Source organism: Camelus bactrianus, chromosome 1 (assembly GCF_048773025.1).
Source record: "Camelus bactrianus isolate YW-2024 breed Bactrian camel chromosome 1, ASM4877302v1, whole genome shotgun sequence".
Taxonomy (NCBI): domain Eukaryota; kingdom Metazoa; phylum Chordata; class Mammalia; order Artiodactyla; family Camelidae; genus Camelus; species Camelus bactrianus.
In genome coordinates this window covers 9,292,492-9,305,823 of record NC_133539.1, presented here as the reverse complement: position 1 = coordinate 9,305,823, position 13,332 = coordinate 9,292,492, and the positions used below count along the sequence as shown (strand labels likewise).

Here is a 13,332-nt window from a genome sequence, read left to right as displayed (position 1 = left end):
AGGCACATATGATTCAGGATTTGGCCCTCAAAAGGCTCAAGATCCTATCTTTTCCAACTCAGGGACTTACCCAGAAAATTTCACATCGTTTATCACTCTGTGCACTAGTGCTACACTCAATTACATTTTCTTAAATGTGACTGCATTAACCGAAGTGGGGCACTCCCAGGTCGGCCTCAGATTTTCTGTGATGTCAGGCAGAACGAGCGCTTCAAGAAAATCTGACTGCATGCTCTGTGAATTCCATTATGAAGGCACATCAAATAATCATCTGGCTCTGGTTCCCTCAGGGGTAATCTCTGAAGGTCACATTTTGGCTGTAAATCAATAAAGACTTCCTGGAGCACTGATTTAATCTGCGGTGACATCAGTTTGGAAACATTCTCATGCTCCTGAAAAATCAAATTTCTCTATATTCCATAATTACCCCCTGGATGTTCTGAATATTTGGCCACTGCTGACTGAATAATACTATATACTAGGCATTCCCAGGAAAGCAGATTTTCTAGGGGAGGCAGGCACCTGGCACACGTGGCACAGGAAGAAGTACAGGTGACAATGCCCAGGGGAGGCACTGCAAAGGGCAGAGGAATTACACCATGGGAGGGCAGGAGGGAGGAATGTGGTGCCAGCTAAGCCCGCATCCTCCCAAGACATTCTTAGTACCTGAAGTGCTAGGACAACAGCATCTCTGCACACTGTCAATATACTTAACACTGCTGAGCTGTGCTTTATAAAAAGGTATAAAGATAAATAGCCAATAGGTAGATTAAAAAAATGCTCAATATTGCTAATTATCAAAGAAATGTAAATCAAAACTACAATGACGTATCACCTCACACCAGTCAGAATGGCTGTCATGAAAAAGTCCACAAGTGAAAAATGCTGGAGAAGGCGTGCAGAAAGGGAACCCTCCTACAATGTTGGTGGGAATGCAGTTTGTTGCAGACACTATGGAAAACAGTATGGAGATTCCTTAGAAAACTAAAGAGACTTACCCTATGATCTAGCAATTCCACTTCTGGGCATATATCCAGAAAGAACTCTAATTTGAAAAGATACATGCACCCCAATGTTCATAGCAGCACTATTTACAGTAGCCAAGACATGGAAACAACCTAAATGTCCATTGACAGATGACTGGATAAAGAAGTTGTGGTATATATACACAATGGAATACTACACAGCTATAAAAAAGAATAAAACAATGCCATTTGCAGCAACACTGATGGACCTGGAGACTGTCATTCTAAGTGAAGTAAGCCAGAAAGAGAAAGAAAACATCATATGATATCACTCATATGTAGAATTTTTTAAAAAGGACACACATGAACTTATTTACAAAACAGAAAGACTCACAGATATAGAAAACTTAGTTACCAGTGGGTGAGAAGGTAGGGAGGAATAAGTTGGGAGTTTTGGATTTGCAGATACACACTACTATATATAAAATAGATGAACAACAAGGACCTACTCTATAGCACAGGGAACTATATTCAATATCTTGTAGTAACTTATAATGAAAAAGAATATGAATAGGAATCTATATATATGTATATATGTATAACTGATCACTGTGCTGTCCACCAGAAATTAACACAACATTGTAAATCGACTACACTTCAATTAAAAAAAAAAAAGATACAAGTCCTGAATCTAATCCTAGGGAAACATCAGACAAATGGCCATTGTGTGACATGATGGCCATTCTGTGACATGACAGGCCTAGTACCCTCCAATAGTGTCCAGGTCATGAGTCCAGGAAAGACAAAGGAGCTGTCCTAGACTTAAGGAGACTCAAGAGATAAGACAAACCACTTGCCTCAAGTGAGCCCCAGTGGGATCCTTGACTCCAAAGGACACCACGGGGACAACTGGGGAACTCTGAATGGAGGCTCGGGATTGCATGGCTGTAAGGTGTCCGTGTTATGCCCTGATCCCGATAGCTTTATGGTGATCATCCTTCTGGATAGCCTTGTTTTCAGGGATATCCTACTCTGTTCAAGCATGGTGGGCATCGCTGGCAAATGGTTTCAAATGTTACTGGTATTAAACTTGTGACTTTTCTATAATAACAACAATAATAACAATAATAACCACACACACACACACACACACAAAGAACTACAAGTCAGGCCAATGCAGAAGTTCAACACAGCGTTGTCACAGGGTGGTGTTGGGGCTCTGGGCCACCCAGGAGTGAACCCCAGCTCCACTATGTGCCTTGTGGACTTGCCACCTTGGGCAGGTTATTTCATCTCTCTGTGCTTCAGTTTCTCATCCATAAAGGGACAAGAACACCCCAGTACTAGCCCAAACAGTTGTTGTGAGGACTCAGTGGGAGACCCGCAAAGTGCTCACAGTGCCGGCACTATTACGACAAGCGCACATGTTGGATAGACACCCTTACCCCAGATAATCAAAGATGCTGTTGACGGTGCATCCGTGTCAACCTTCTGCGCATGCCTGACTCTCTTTTTTACTCTTCAGCACCACCTTTGCCAGATACATAGGAGGGACATCTTTCAACAGAATTTTTATCTTAACTCCTACTCATCTCCCCATCAGGCTCACTGTCTTCACCTCTGCCATCATGCATTGATTAGGTGTCCGTTGTTTTCAAGGTAAATGAACTTTGGAAGACAGGCCCTTGCCTTTGCAGAACTACTATCCAAGGCAAAAAGCCTAGTAGTTTGACATTAGCAATTACAAACCTGAGGACTTACCGTACGCTCTAGTGTAAAACCTAACTTGGGGCCAATATTGGCACCATATTTCTGAGTTGAAATTCAGGATTTATGGGTGTTGACACCAAAAAGTGGCTCAACGTTTCTGGAACACAAGTTGGCAATAGACAACCATGTTTATAAGGTCCATAATCTTGGGACTCTATGATTCCATTGGGGGGAATTAATTCCTATATTCAAAAAAGACAAATTGTGTAAAGATGTTTAAGTCAGTGCTGTTTATGATAGAACGATACTTGAGAGAATGCAGCAAAGTGGGGAGCTTGTTATCTGTGGGAACTAACAGCTGCGGTTCACTGAGCGCTGGGGACAGAGTGCTGGTTTATCAGGGCTGCGGGCGGGAGGCGTGAAAAGCCAGGGATGGTCCAGAACTGTCTGGAACTCAGCACGGTGGAGCACATGGGGTACAGGGGAAGGGTTGTAGCATGGGAAATAAATAAGAAACGAAGTCAGAGAGGCAAGTAGGGGCCACATCAGGCCTTGGAGGAACACAAACAGCAGAGACAGCGACCTGGTGGGAGGTGAGGTGGGCCAGGACCCAGGCAGTGCAGCTGGGGGATGTACATGTGAGAAAAGGGCCAGTGAACAAAAGCAGAATAAAAAAACAGTTAAGAGGGGAGGGAATAGCTCAGTGGTAGAGTGCATGCTTAGCATGCACAAGGTCCTGGGTTCAATCCCCAGTACCTCCATCAAAAAAATAAATAAATATACCTAATTACCTCCCCCCCCCAAAAACAAATACATAAAATCTAAACCAAAAAACCCCCACAAAAACCAGGTTAAGAACCACAACTATGTAAAATGTGTGCTCTGTTCACTGGAAATAAAATTTAAAGTAATGCAAATTGAATATGATGTTCATTGATTTTCTTCTTTTTTTCCTGAAAAGTTTATGAAAACCTCCTAATTATAAATACACATATTTCTAATTTTAAGTCCAAGCTTTGACCTCTCCTTGCCATTTAGAACGGTGCTACTCAAGTGTGGTCTGTGGCCAGTGGCCAGTCTTCAGTGAGGTAAGAAAAGAAACTGGGAGTTTAGAATCTTTTAAAGCAATTTATCAGATTTATGTTCTTTTTTTTTAAATTTTAGATTCCACATATAAGCTATCTCATATGGTATTTTTCTTTCTCTTTCTGGCTTACTTAACTCAGAATGACATTCTCCAGGAACACCCATGTTGCTGCAAATGGCATTATGTTGTCATTTTTATGGCTGAGTAGTATTCCATTGTATAAATATACCACATCTTCTTTATTGAAGGGACAGGCTGGGATTTCAAAATTTGTAGATACTGACAGGCATATGCAGAATAGATAAACAAGATTATACTGTATAGCACAGGGAAATATATACAAGATCTTGTGGCAGCACACGGTGGAAAAAAAATGTGACAATGAATATATGTATGTTCATGTATAACTGAAAAATTGTGCTCCACACTGGAATTTGACACAACATTGTAAAATGACTATAACTCAATAAAAAAATGTAAAAACAAAAAAGCAATTTATCAGAAAAATTGCATATCCCTTGCATCTAATAATAAAAAGTTAAGGCTTGTGTTTTGTATGTCTTCCTGATCCACTTCATTCTTCTAGTAATTTGTTTTTATTATATTTTATTTATTTGTTGGCAAGAGGTTGGACATTGAAACAAAGCAGGGCACCCTTATGGACAGTTTGAGAAACGTTGACTGAAAACACTGCACAGCTAGCGGGCTCTGAGAGTCTGGTGTGGTCCACATAGGGCTGCCTGCTCCACCGGCCTCTTGGCAGTGCCTCTTGGCCCACCCCTGCCCCTGAATCTGGGCTGCTGCTCCATTTACATGGTGGTCAGCAGGGTGAGGGCCCAGCAGCTGGGGAACAGCTGTGTCATAGTCAGACAGCCCTAACTGGGGGAAGACACTACTGCAGCGATCACTTGGATGAGCGTGTGTATGTGTGTGTCACAAATTACAGGTTAGAAAACACTGCCTACACAAAAAGGGGTCTCATCACGTAGCACTAGGACCTCTTCCTGGCTGATACCTTCATTTTTTGCCATTTTTAAAAAGGTGCTATTAGATGAATCCAATGGCCTTCCTTCTTTGTGCTCTTGGAAAATTTTGCCACTTACATCTAATAAATTCTAGCTGCAGAGAAAAGACATAACTTTTGAGTCAAGGGCTTCACCGTGTCTCCTCAACAATGATGATGTATATGCACTTGACTGCTGCTCTGTAAGGGCAGGTTCACGTCTGGATTTTTGTTCACCACTTTGTGTACAGTGACCATCAGGTCCACAGGATGAGGGACACCACCGTAACCCCAATGGCACACGACAGTGTAAGGCCTTTCCATGCTTATAGTCTCAGTGGAGCTGCACCCGTCTCCTGGAAGGCAGGGATGGTTACTGCACTCATTCAGGTGCTTTGGACTTCTCATCTAACCTGAGACCTTTCTGGAATGTTCTAGATAATGCCACAGTGGAAATGGGGATAGTTTTGGCAAGCACAGATGGCTTCTGGGCACAGAAAGTCCTTTCCAGACCCCAGGTCTCCAACTTCTGAGTGAAGAACTCCAGACCTGCTCAATAATACAGCACAGGGGTTTGCAACAGGCTGCCTTTATGAACAAACACAGGCCTGCATAACCATGAACCTAAATGGCCAAAAGTTATACATCAATAATACATTTTAAATCAAATACTTTCTATTTTCCTACCTTGAAAAAACAGATGGTCATTGCAATGGACTGAATGTTCCCCACCAAATTCAGATATCAATACCCTAATCCCAATGGGATGGTATTTGGAGGTGGAGCCTTTGGGAGGTAATTAGGTCATAAGGATTGTTCCCTCATGAATGGCATTAGTGCACTCATAAGAAGAGGTCAGAGAGCTTACTCACTCTTTCTACCACGTAAGGACGCCAGGAGAGGCTGGCAGTCTGCAACCCACAAGAGGGCCTTCACCAGAACCCCACCTTGCTGGCACCCTGATCTCAGCCTCCAGGGCTGTGAGAAATACATTTCTGATGTTTACAAGCCACATCCCCTATGGTATTTTGTTATAACAGCTTGAGCTGACAAAGATAGTCAGAGTGTCCTGGAAGGCCAGGCTCAAATTTAGGATCTCAGACTCCTTGGTGTTCCCCACTGGAGTGTGACAGAGAACACTGACCGCTTCTCTTCCTATGACTGCCTGCACTTCACTCTCTGAGGTCACACCTCAAATGGCCTTGCCCACTCCAGGTGGGTACCCCAAATGACATAGTGAAGCTCTGTCCACAGCCCCGGAGACAGCTGCCCTCAGCCACCCTCTGCCCTAGCAGGGCACCACCTGTCCACAGTCTGGGGAAGAAGCCCACACAGATCTTGGAAGTGGATGTGGGTCATTTGGGGAGGGACTGCAGGGTCTTGGGCACCCAGAACGTGGTGTTAATGGAGGGGTGTAGGGTCTGGGTGGCACGTCCCCTGGACAGAGGAGGGCTACAGTGTGGAAGCGCTAGGTCCAGGGTCGTGCTGGTTGCCAGGGTCTATGGAGGTCCTGATTACAAGACAAGCACCGTTCCACTCCCAAAAGAACATGGTTCCTTTGTCTACTAGCTTCTCACTTACAACGAACCAAACTCTCCTTGTTTCTTCTTCGCTGCTCCTTTCCCATCCTCCCCTACCAGTGCGTGCACACACATGCAGGCGGCACAGACCGACACCTGCCCACGTGCACATCCTGGGCGCGCATGCGCAGGTATGGACCAACCACTGTTCGCCTGGGGGAGCACCAGTCAGACCGCTTCTGACCCGCAGGAGACACGCAAGACCAGCGAGCCTCATCCTCACCTGGCGGGGAGGCCGAGGAGGGCCCAGAGTCACGCTAAACCCCCTCACCCTGACTTTCGCGTTCTTTGACGTGGCTTTAAACTAAAAATCTGATAAATGGTATTGCCTTGCCGTCCTCCCACCCTAACCCCGTCCCCAAAGGTCTTTATGGTTCTACGTGTTTCTGCAACTTGAAGCTCTGTGTCGGCACAAACCAGATGCTTTAACGTAAAAAGAAACTCTGAATACTTAAAAGATTGAGAACACAAGCTCTGAGAGGCAGCCTTCCACTAGAAAACGGTAACCAACCATTCCAAATAATCTCAAATCAACTTTGAAACTTAAAACTTCAGCCCAGTTACTGACAGGGGAAATGCTTAGGGAAATCTTTGTGAGGTTTAAACCTACAACCCAAGAAATCTCTAGCAAGTATTGGCTTCACTGGAATTTCCTACTTCTTGCTGCTGTTGCTGGGGAAATGAAATAGTAATACAACAGGAAAAAAAGAAGGAGGAAACATGTGTCCCTCTTTTGCCATTTATATCCCAGAGTTCCATCTGTTACGTGGACAGAAGATAATCGGAGTGAAATGGATATTGTCCTGTGTCTCTCGTGCATTTGGTTGGTTTGCACAGTTAGGACCAAATTCCACATGATGGATAACCGCACAGAAAGGGCTTAGCTCTGAGAACAGGGGAGGTGTTGGCAGATCTGGTTGGCAGTGCACTTAATGCAGCGTCCACGGGGACCTGAGCCTTCCACTCAGGACTTGAGCTCCAGCTTTGAAAGCACAATACGTTCTCATTAAAAGAAGATCGATGTGCACACTGAAAGCCGATCTCCTGCTTCAGCACTTCCAAGGCTGCTGATACCTCGGCCAATGTCTCATAGTCCCCTCCAGTTGTCAGAATTCCATCTTGCAATCTAGACACTTTTCTGTGCTCACGCTAGGCAGGAGAAAGGGCAAGTAGAGACACTCCATATTTGATGCAATTGCTCCCCCACAAAATCCATCGAAAGACTTTGCTAACATAATCAGATTGGCTGTTAAGAGCTTGACTTCGGAGTAGAGTGGGTTTTAACCTTTCCGTTAACTTTGAGAATCATGTTTTCCAACTTCATAATGATGTGAAGTTGCAACTGAGTCTCAAATGTGCATTTGCTGATAAGGAATGGCAGTGATGCCAGGGAGCAAAGGTGTGTTAGATCTTAGCTCCTTGACATTTACAGTACCTGGGATGCCCTGGATGGGTCTCCTTACATCAGTCGAAGGAAGAACCCCACGTTGGTAGCATGTTAATGGTGAAGGGCTCTAACCAGAAGGGAGCTTTGGTTCTCTTAAGTTCTTATGCTTGTGGACGATGGGGGCAGAAGCCACTGAACAGGGCACATTGGACCTGCCTTTTAGGCAGCATGTGGAAAAATGCCTTCCAAGAACTAAATGGTAGGCTAACAGGGAATTTTGGGGAAAAAACTTATTTTTGAAGTTGGGAGAACTGCTGTGTAGGAACTGCCATAAATCCTGAAAGACTGAGACCCAAGAAAGAGCTCATTTCTCTTAAGTTATTTTCAAAGAATTTAATACAAACACTAACAACGAATACTGCCTTTATTCTGCAGCGATTCTTTGCCCATTAGCATCTTTTAGATTGCAAACCGGATCTGACTGTGATCCAGAGGGAAAGAGCAACATCCAGAGCTGCAGATGGAAGGCAGGGGTTTCTCCCTCCCTCCACCCAGAGAACCAGGAGCACTTCCTGCTGTGGGTGCGCCCTGCCCCCCCAGGCACTGCGTGGCAGGGAGGTCGCAGGACAGAGCTCTTAGGATGGAGCAAGCCAGGGGGTGGGAGTGGAGGGATAACTGGAGAGAAAAGGGAAGACCAGGAAGGGAAAGCAGCTAACAATTTAAGCACATCTCACGTGCCAGCAACTGTGCATATGGAGGTGTTCATATATATTTTAAAATTTCTCATCTTGGTCATGGTGTACATGGGTTATTTCCATTTATAGAGGAGGAAACAATCTCCAGGAGGTTAAAGCCAGTTAACTCCATTTTTAAGGCAAAGATCACTGGGCTCAGGGCGAGATCTAAGGGGCCTGAAGTGGAGGTGAGGGGGGCTGGAGGAGGCAGGAAGCAACAGGATGAAGGGGTCAGGGGGGCATTCCCAGTACTCCTCCTGGCGGCCTTGTCCAACCACGGACTGAAGCTGAGGGTCAGGGGACAGGGGACAGGGAGGGGAGGGCCTGTGCCCATGGCCTCTATGGCCCCACATGAGAACCCCAAGCTCCTACATGAGTTGAGGTTTCATTAAGTGTGCTGCCTGTAGAGATTAAAAAAAATACACCAAGAAGATTCCAGAAAACAACAAAAAAAGCCTTTTCCTTTCTAAAAATACAGAGTTAAAAAAATGGTATAGGTAAAATATGCTCTGGCGAAAAAAAGAGAGAACAAATCAAGTGAAAGGGCAATAATTCAAAAAAGAAAAAAGATAGAAAGGGAGGAAGGAAGAAAGAAAAGAAAGAAGGAAGAAAAGAAAGAAAGAAGTGGGGGAGGGAAGAAGTCGGGGAGGGAAATGAAGCAAGCTTTTTTGGCTCAAGAATTCTCCAAATAAGATTAGGTTATTTGCTTCTGCATGTAACTTCCATTAATTTAAGTACCAGTGGTGTAAGAGGCCTAGTGAACACGGAAAAAAATCCCAAGAATAGGATGTAAATGACAGCTTCCTCGGTGGTAAGAGTTAAGACTACAGAGCAGTGTGGCCAGCATCCCGAGTTAGCACTCCGCTGCTAAAACGTACAAAGCATGTTGTCCACGCGCCCCGTACTTTATGGCTCAAAACGTTTTTGGAAATCACATTCCAGATTACCTTCATCTATAACACATTTTTCTGCTAATACATCTCTGTCTTTTGATGATGGTGGATTGGATTTCTTTTCTTTCTTTTTTTTGAAAACTTGAAACAAAATTTGCTACATAAAGTACATGGTCAACACAATAACACCGTTATAAACCAGAAATAGAATGTGATCATAACCCCCACCTAATTTTCATATACTTAGTGAACTTGCTTCAAACACAATTTGAAAAGAAGACCCACAAATGACTTTCAGTACAGTGCTAGGAAATGCTCTTGTTTATAGAGACTTACGTGACTTTGTATAAATAATACATTAAAAGAAAAATCCTTTCTCCAATCACAGACTCAAGTAAGTTGCAAACTTTAACAAAGACCCACAAAAATTAACCATGATTCTAAAGAGTTCTCAGAGGGAAGTTGCTTTATAAATGAATGGAACATGTTTAAATGTGCCAAAACATAGTTTGATTTTTTCTGACAATTTTTTTCTGACAAAAAAGATAAAAATAAATCACCACTTAAAATTTCATTAAATTATTCTATAAGAATTAAACTTACATCTACCACCTAAAAATGAATATTATGCCAAAACATGAATGTACTTTTAATGTATGAATCCAAATTTCCCTAATAATGCTAATCAATTCATTTTAAATTAAAACTATACAGAGGATACAGATATGATTTCAAATGACTTTACAATTAATCATCGACACTCTATTTAATTTGGTAAATTACAACAAACTGCTTTCACTTGCATGCCTGTCAAAGACCTAATTTAATTATCACTAACATAATTGGTGACCAAGAAAAGGCAGAGACCGATCACCCTATTGCAAGAAGAGTCCTCTTTATCACCATGGAAACACGGTACCCAGAGGTTCTGAGGACAGCAGGCTGGAAAATCTTCAGAATGAGCCTGCACTTTATCTGAAGGGCACAAATGAATCTGTGGGACTAGAACACAAGCTGTTAACTCCCCTATGACCGAGAGATTTCATAAGAGCCTAAGGTAAAAGAGCCTCGGATTAAAACTCTCCTGAGGTGTCTCCTTTCATCCCCGTGAGGCTAAAATGTCAAATGTCTGGATTCATCCACAGCCCTTTCGGGTCCAGAACGTGCTGCTTCTCAGTGGCAGGGAGAGCAGAGTGAACAGAATGCAGGCGGCCTGGGTGCAGTTCTGACCTCGCCTGCCCTCCTTGGGGCTCAGTTTCATCAATTATAAAATAAGGGGAAATCCTGGGGGTCTGTGACGATGGTACAGGAGGTAAAGAGGAACTCAGCTCGGGGCTCCAGGGCAGACCCCCTACTCCACAGGGGGGTGGCTGTACATCGCTGTATGTGTTGGTGGCCTCAGTGGAAGAGTTCGTTTTAAAATGGTATTTCATTAAACACAACAGCAACCACAAAACCCGAAATGAGACCATTTCAAAACCACTGAGCTTGATCTCCGAAGGTTCTCCCAGCTTCAGCATTCTAGAGTCCATGAAAGTGAGTGCATTTGGCTTATCTGGGCCCTGCTCCTAGAGCCAAGCTGGAAGTTGCGTGTGTGCAAGCCAGAATGACTGGCTTTATGACGGTGATCCAAGGATAATGTTTGAATCCGGGCTTGATGTAAAAGGAAAGATTTTAGCAGAGACCCTCAAATTTGGGGACCAAAGGCTTCCAACTTCCTTTTGGTCTCAGTTCTTCTGGGGACAAACTTTGACATGGTGACGGTGATCGAGGGTTGGGGGGAGGGACACAGAGAACACTGAGTCGCAGACTTGGATAAAGTCAAGATTATCGAGCTCTTCTCTCACGTTAACATCACTGGTGAAAATATTTCATCTTGGTTGAGTTCTCTCATCAATGTCCTGTTACCACACTTGCTGCCAAATTTCAATCCCCTCCTGCTCACAGCCCCGAATTATTGGATGTTACAAAACCTGGCCAACCTGCCCTACCACTGATACACCCTGGGTCCTTCAGATGAGTCTTCAAGGCTTCTGGGTCAAACTTTCATTCACCACTTGTTGCCTCAGCAGATGCTCCATATCTTTTCTTGCCCAGGAGTCTTCAGTCTAAGTGGATGACCTCAACTTCTATTTTATGTGACCAGCAAAGCCCAGAAACTGGAGTGAACTTCTCTCTTCTGTACTAGAACATATTTCTATTTCCTGGCATGGCTCCTTGGCTATTATGTCAATAAGAAGCATTCCTCTTCCTTCTCAAAGACAAAGCCTTCATTTATTCCTTCAATTCAGTTCCCTCCTGCCTCCGCCAAGGACTCACTCCATCTTATAACTACTCAGATTTGTCATTTTTGTTGTTGCTGTTACAATACACACTGCTGCTCTAATTAGCAGAAAACTGCCAAAATGACCCGTGTCATAATAACCCATAAAGATAGAAATCATGAGATACAGAGTACCAAGGTAGGAGACTCCACATTCAATTTCTAGGATTCCAGAAAGAAGAGAAATAAATAAAGAGGGAGAGATTAGGAATGCTAAAAAAAAAACCCAAAAACAAAAAAACAGATTCTTCAGGTCTCAAGATGAGGCTTCAGTCAGAAAGAACTTACCAAATGAAGGCTACCATGAATGAAGACCCACATGTGGACAAGTGGGTAAAACATTTCAGAATATCAAAGATGAGGAGAGATGTTTGAAGACAAAAAAACAAAAAACAAACAAACAAAAAATCCAGTCACCTACAAAGCTGGGCAAGTCAGAATGATAACAGACTGTAAGAGACACTGAGCTTTCCCTGAAGGTTCTGGGGAAGACAGTGTTCCCTAGAGAATTCTTCATGCAGAGAAACTAGCCCTCGAGCGCAGTGGTAAAAAGCAGCGGCAACAGCAAGAACAAAAACTCCCCCAAAGCTCCACATGCATTTCAAGATATTTTCAAGAAATCGATTTACTTTACTGTCTCATTGGGAAGAAGAAGTTAACGGGAATGCAGTCCAGCAAAATAAAGACGTAAACCACACAGAAGAAAAACGTGGGATCTAGGAAACCCTGGAGCCAAAGTAAGAAAGGAGTGAAGAAAACTCCCTGGGTGGCAGGTGAACCTCAGACCCTGAGAAGAGCCAGTCCAAGAGCCAAAACGAGAACAACGGAACGTCTGCCATAGTTGAGAAGATGCAAACACTCAAGACGGTGATAAAGCATGACGACACTTAAAAAAAAAAATAATAGAAACTCTAAGAAAAACAAAAATCTATTCAAGAAAGTCAGGTCCAAACATGAAGGAAAGCATAACGTGATGCGAGTTTCAATTGGCAGCTTTGGGAGTGAATCAAAGGAGTTTCCATTCACCTTTGATGCTAAATACATTTCTCTTCAAGTGCCTCTGGGTCATGAAGTTGGACCTGCTCAGAAGGACATGTAATTCTAACCAATGGCTTGGCCCAGCACTGAAGAATATTTTGTAGCTATAATAGCATAAACCCTACTTCCTGATTTACAGGTTTTAGAATCAAGTTACGACTAAAACATGGGCAATGGTTACAGCAGAGAACGTAAATGTTAACACCTAAAAGTAAATGTGTGATTGTCAGGAGGTGGAACCCGACAGGCAAGAGGGAACTGAGGGGAAATATGGGGAAAAGGACGGTGGCAATTCTGGATTCCAGAATTTGAGGGGCTCTGCTAAAAACGGCCGATTGATAGCAAGTGAATTTCCAAACAGCATCGTGGATCGTTCTTTACCGAAATCGGGAGCTTTTAAGAGCTGTGGAGTGAGCCGCTCTCTGCCCCACGTACTGACCCCTCATTGCCATCACGCCCGGGGGCCCCCAGGTGGCCCAGGGCCACCTCAGTGTTGATGATAGCACCATAAAGCAAATGCAGCTGAGGGTCTCCCCCTGCCTGGAACCACCCACTCAACTTGCCAGTGACGTCACTGCCTTCCCTCCTCTCCTCCCTCCCTCCCTCCCCTCC

At 43.9% G+C, this 13,332-nt stretch overlaps 1 protein-coding gene and 1 pseudogene across 1 annotated transcript in view; both read right to left on the bottom strand.

Moving 5' to 3' along the window:
• Positions 1-13,332, bottom strand: part of RCAN1 (regulator of calcineurin 1) — a 90,470-nt gene that overhangs the window by 42,233 nt on the left and 34,905 nt on the right. The window lies entirely within an intron of this gene.
• Positions 1-13,332, bottom strand: part of LOC141576319 (protein kish-A pseudogene) — a 31,557-nt pseudogene extending 18,225 nt beyond the window's left edge.